Source organism: Hipposideros armiger, unplaced genomic scaffold, assembly GCF_001890085.2.
Source record: "Hipposideros armiger isolate ML-2016 unplaced genomic scaffold, ASM189008v1 scaffold_78, whole genome shotgun sequence".
Lineage (NCBI taxonomy): Eukaryota > Metazoa > Chordata > Mammalia > Chiroptera > Hipposideridae > Hipposideros > Hipposideros armiger.
This window is the reverse complement of record NW_017731428.1, coordinates 1,308,721-1,314,720: the sequence shown is the minus strand read 5'-3', so window position 1 is coordinate 1,314,720 and position 6,000 is coordinate 1,308,721. Positions and strand designations below refer to the sequence as shown.

Sequence of the window (6,000 nt, the reverse complement as noted above, 5' to 3'; positions counted from 1 at the left end):
TCTCTCCAGTCTTTGCCTCCCTTGCCTGCCATCTTTGCTTTTATAAATGGAGACCTTGCTTGAGTGATAGGATCCATTTCTTCCCATGAACAGTTGCCAGTGGGTGTTTGCCTTGCGGAGGGCTTGAGCCCAGCCGTGTTTCCAGCCAGGGTGAAGTGAAGCGTGACCTACCCCCATGGTGTGGACGATGGAGGAACCCTCGGAAGTTGAAGAAGTGTGCCAAAGCTGGTTCTGCTCAGAAGGAGCCAAGGCTTGACTTACGTGCGACTTTGCGATTCTTCAGGGATTTCTGGAGAGACCCCCTTAATTGTGCCATTTTAGGTGTGGAGTTTGCAATTACACACAGTCCCTTATTGCGCTGCCTGACAGAGTTTTCGTCCTGTGTTGGGGGTAAGAGAGCAAATGTTTTGACCTTCCCTTGTTCTCGAAGTGATTCTGGGTGGTTCAGTTACTCACCTGTTTGTGCTTGGCTCACTAGCCATAGGTGGTCAAATGCCTGAGAAGTATTAAACAACAACCAAAAAACAAATGCAAAAGGCCTTTAGAGGTACAGCTAAAGAAGGATCTGTTACTCTTTAGAATATTTTAATTTCATGCTTATTTATTAAACAAGCATTTATTTTAGGCGCATGACGTGCTGGGCACTGGGCTAGATGCCCAGGACCCAGGGTTGGAGAAGATGCAGTGTCTGCTTTGAATCTGTTCAGAGTTTGCTGAATTCACAGCTACACAAGAGCTACAGAAAAGGGCCCAGGGAGCTTTAGGGTATGTGGGAACTCCATGAGACAAGGCGAGATTTTCTTTTCATGGGCACAATTCTGAGAAGGGGGTTCATGACTTTCATTGGATTCTTAAAGCATTCATGATCAAAAATGTTTTAGAACTATGGCCTCTGCAATCATAGCCGAAATTGGGAGATGGACTATCTGGGATGGGTTCTCCCCTCCTCGCTCAGTCTTGGTGGGTTATCTGCATTTGGGGCCTGGTCTTTAAGCCCGTCTTCTGAGAGCAGACTTCTTAAAAGCTGGGTCCGTGTCTGTGTCATCTGTCCTCCAACACAGAGCCCTGTATCCATTATGGCTTTACATTTCCCATAGTGCTTAGCTCATATCGGGCAGCAAATAACAGATCCATGGAAACTGTTTAATTGTGCTCCAGCCGTGTCACCCAGTTCTCCCTTTGGGCTTCCATGTTCTCGTTCTGCTCCGTCTCTGCCCCCTGTGAAATCCTCTGCCTCTCCCAAGGCAGGGCGGGAACAGGAATACTCCTTAACTGGGGCATGTGCACACACATGTGCTTACTCTGAAAGTTCTCTAGCACGCGCACCCCTAATGCTTTGTTCCTTAGCTGGGGAGAGGTGTTTGGACACCATATTAATAATAGCTCTTAGGATGGATGTGGCACATTCCACTTTCAAAGGCATTTTATAAACATTGAAAGATGAAAGCACGCACCGCCCATCTTGGGAAAAACGGAATGTTAATCACCACCTTGTCTGTTCCTTGGAGAGGGTCACAGAATCTGAGAGCTGGGAGGGATGTCAGAGGCCAGTGGTGCCACCTCCATTTCCTAGAGAAATGCTCTTTCTCGTGGAGCCCACCAGGGGTGGGATGTTCCCTGCAGTCTCTTTCATGAGTTCACACAAACGTGGCCCTCATTTAACTTCCAATAATATCTATCTATCTATCATCTATCTATCTATCTATCTATCTATCTATCTATCTATCTATCATCTATCTATCTATCTATCTATCTATCCATCTATCATCTATCTATCATCTATCTATCTATCTCTATCTATCTATCATCTATCTATCTATCATCTCTCTATCTATCATCTATCTATCTATCATCTATCTATCTATCTATCTATCTATCTATCATCTATCTATCATCTATCTATCATCTATCATCTATCTATCATCTACCTATCTATCATCTACCTACCTATCATCTATCTATCTATCTTTCTCTCTCCCTTCACCCCTTTTTGTCTTCCCTCCCTTCCTTTCTCTTTTGCCTCCCTCCCATCCTCCCTCCCTTTCTCTTTCCTTCCTCCCTTCCTCCCTTCCTCCCTTCTTCTTCTTTCTTCTCTTTCTCTCTTTTTGTAGAGCCCTGCCACAATTGCAGATACATAAACAAAATGATGTTGTTTTAAGCCATTAAGTTTGGGGTGGTTTGTTATGTATGAGAAGTTACCTGTTACACCTGGGCAGACTAGGATATATGATCACCATAGTTACAGTGACATTTCAGGCAATATAGCCACCCTCACCCTGCACCCAGCCTCGGGTCTCGAGGATTTCAGCTCCATATTCCTGCTTCTCACCTGGGGGAGCATCTTCAAATGTTATCTCATAACTGCTACTCCTCCACTCCTTAAAGCACCGATATAGAGAACTTTGACTAAGCTGTCTTTTCTCTTTTGAATAAAAATAAAGGGAACATTTATTTTTTATTTTAAAAAATTGTTTTTCAGTGACAGTTGACACACAATATTATATTAGTTTCAGGTGTACGACATAGTGACTAGGCATTCATAGAATTTATAAAGGAATCACTCTGATTGGTCTAATAAGGGGTTCGTTTATTAAGTGCTTGCTACTTCTTAGGTGGTATGGGTTAAGTGCTTTTTTTTCATGCACACAGGTCTCACCCAAATGCTATGAGGTCCATAATATTTTTCATGCCATTTACAGACCAGGAATCTGAGGCCCAGAGAGACTTAAGTAGCTGTCCAAAACCACACAACTAAGAAGCCGTAGAACGAGGATTTGAACCCAGGTCTGTCTAGGTCTAGAGCCACACAATTACTAATATTATGCTATTTGTACAGCACACGAGAGGTGTTTAATAATTCTGATGCATTACTTTCCATACTTTTGCTCCCTTTCATTATTTTTTCCATCATGAACTGTCTCAATTTTAAGAGTTTGTCTACCAAATACCTATGTAAAATAGTTATTGTTTTCCAGTTTCTTAGTAAGTAAAGCTATCAGTATTTTAAGAACAGTACAATATTGATCATTAGTATTTTACTACCATTTGTAAAGCACCACATATTATTTCAGTAACTCTTCAACAGCCCAGGGAGGTTGACCTCATTGTCCCCATTTTACAAGTGAGGAAACAGGATCCTTGAGGGGCCGAGTTCCCCATGAACACACAGCTAGTAAGGAGCCACGCTGGGTTCTATCCTCTGTCTGATTCCAGCAGCTCTGTTCCTCTCAGCTGGCTCCTTACTTCTGATGGTCATGACATGACCAAACTGAGCTAATGTAATTGCAGCCAAAAAGCAGAATGAATTAAATTAAAAAAAATTAATCTGTGCAACTGTATCATGGATAGCTGTATTATTTTCAAGCGCCCCGTTTTTGTTGCCATAGACACCCAGTTAGTTTGCACTAAGATTATCTATAGGAGAGATATTAGCAGCATCACTGCCAAACTTTCTATTCAGATTGTATGTATCAGTAAATAATATTGAGGTGCAACAATAGCAATAATAGAGTAACAATGTAATAATAGCTGCTATTTATGGAGAGTTTCCATGTGCCCAGTTTTGTGCCAAACATTTTATTACAATTTCTTCTTTAAATCCTCCACCCACAATATGTAATCTGTATTTGATAGACAGGTCAGCTTCTGAGAAGTTAAGTGAGATGTACAAGGCAGTGCTAATGTGACCCCTGGGATTTAGGTCCAGGGCTCTCTGACCCCAAAGCCCGGGCACTTAATACATTAGACAACATCATCCACTTTGAAATAAGTATACAGGACTTCCAGGCACCTTAACAGGAGGACCTTGTATCTTGAAACCAATGAGGACCATCTGTGCGGCTGTCTGATACTGCTTCTAAAGCATTGTGCCCTTGGTGACATGGGAGTGTGGTTGGTGCTGGTTGGCATTTCCCAGATCCAGAATTCGAGTGGTGCCCATTCTAAAGGTCTTTTCTGAATCTTGGTCCTAAGAAACAGTTGTTCCAGCTGGTACTCAACTTTCCACTTGACATGAAGCTTCTGCAGGACAAGCCTCTAGAAGAGGCTCCACAGACCCTGGGTACAGTGTCTGACACATAAATGATGCCATGATTTGCCTGGAATGTGAACAGGGAGAGAATGCACACATCCTAGACTTCATAGGCACATAGAAGTCATCTTTGGGGTAGAAGGAGAGGAGGTTATGAGTGAAGTGGGGTGGTAGAAGGACAACTTGTGGACTCCCCCCAGTTCTGCCAGTGATTAGCTGTGGTTTTGGGTGAGTCCATTTTCCCTCTCTGAGCCCACATTTCCACAGAGGATAATGCTACCTGCTTATCTTTATAAGAAAATAGTTATGAACACTGTGAGACAGAGCATATGTGAAACGCATGGAAAATAATCAAACGATATAAATACAATGGCAGTGGCGTCAGCCGCAGTGATAAGGAAGGCTTCCTTTGGCTGACCACTGTCCTGGCATTCTCAATACAGTGCTCTCATACAGCCCTGTGGGTCGTTAGCTCTCGTTTACAGATGAGAAATGTTGAGATATTATCATTATTGATTACATATTATCAAACACATGCACAGAGAAAATCCTGACATCCACTCAGTTTTCTGGGAGATGGCAGGGTGAGAGAGCAGGGGACCCAGAGATCGCCCTTTGTAGGCCAAACAGCAACCCTTTTAATAAAGTCTAATTCTGATTATGCTGCGAACACCTGTGCAGCTTTAGCTTCACAAGGGACTCTTGTTTCTTAAGGCCGTGTATTGAGGTATGATTGACATACAAAAAATGGTACATATTGAATGTATACAGCTTGATGAGTTTGGAGAGAAATATATGCCCATGAAACCATCACCACAATCCATGCCATAAACATATACACCCCTTCAAAAAAATAATATTATTATTATTATTATTATTATTATTATTATTATTATTATTTTAAAGGGATTCTTGAAAAGTGGAACTTGGCATCTCCAATCAAACATTTTGCACTACCCATAGTCCAGGGGAATGCCCAGATCCTTCTGGAATGGACCCACTAGGGATGCCCGGATTGAATTAAAAGCAGCACATCCTGAAGCCAACTGGCCAGAGTTTGGGCAACTCCATTACCTCATCATCCTCGCTGTGTTGAAGAAACAGAGATAATGACACTTTCCCAAGGCTGGGGCTGCGTAAGTCTTAATTTGTGTTTGTAAATGGCTTTGAAGATGGCGAAGGTTATTTGAGTGCTAAGTATGGCTATTTATTGTGGTTCCAAACACGGTTTCTCCTCCCAGTTGTCGGGCTACAAAAAAATAAGGGATATGGTGAAAGAGCCTCTGAAGTATCTAACCATTAATAGATTAGGTAACTTTGGCCTGAGCCCTGTGATGGTATCTGCAAACCTAGCATTAACTTCGCAGCATTTTTGTGTGGGCCAGCGGTTGCCTAATTTGCCCTTAAACCTGCCAGCAGCAGGCCCTGGCGCGGGCTTGGCACACACAGGTGATGCAAGCGCTCTTTGGACAGAGGTGGGTTGCTGACATCATGCTGTGCTGTGTGTTCTTTGAGTTGCAAATTAGGTGGTGGAGGAGCCCCTGCTCCTTTCATCATTGGCACTTAATGGAAGAGAATTAACATTTGCTGAGCCCTTCTGTGTGTCAGACACTTTTATGAACGTGATCTCATTCATTCTCACAACAGTCCAGTGAAGTGGGTATGAATGGCCCCATTTTATGGATGAGAAAACTGAGGCTCATAGAAGTCACATATTTTGCCCTTGATCATAAGAGGCCTAGTGAGGACTGACATCCAGGACTGCCTGGCTCCAAAGGCCATGTTCTTTTATTATATTAAACTGCAGGCAACATGCCTTACGCTACTCCACCCCAACTGCCTGGTCAGATTTCCCAGAACCCCCTGCTAAGATCCCTGCAGTGCCTTTCCATCGCTCTCAGTGGAGGACAGACCCACTCCAACTATGGTCTTGCACCCTCTGCCTCTGGCTCCATCTTCAGCTTCATTCC

At 43.2% G+C, this 6,000-nt stretch overlaps 1 protein-coding gene across 10 annotated transcripts in view; it reads left to right on the top strand.

Moving 5' to 3' along the window:
* The window catches only part of LOC109383228 (uncharacterized), a 433,428-nt gene that overhangs the window by 372,201 nt on the left and 55,227 nt on the right, over positions 1-6,000 (top strand). For 8 of the 10 annotated variants that reach the window (XR_002124125.1, XR_002124111.1, XR_002124114.1 and 5 more), the window contains one exon: positions 4,937-5,166. The exons of the other annotated variants lie outside the window; for them this stretch is intronic. The gene's annotated coding sequence lies outside the window, so the exon portion shown is untranslated. The remainder of the gene's footprint in view (positions 1-4,936; positions 5,167-6,000) is intronic. 10 annotated transcript variants of the gene reach the window in all.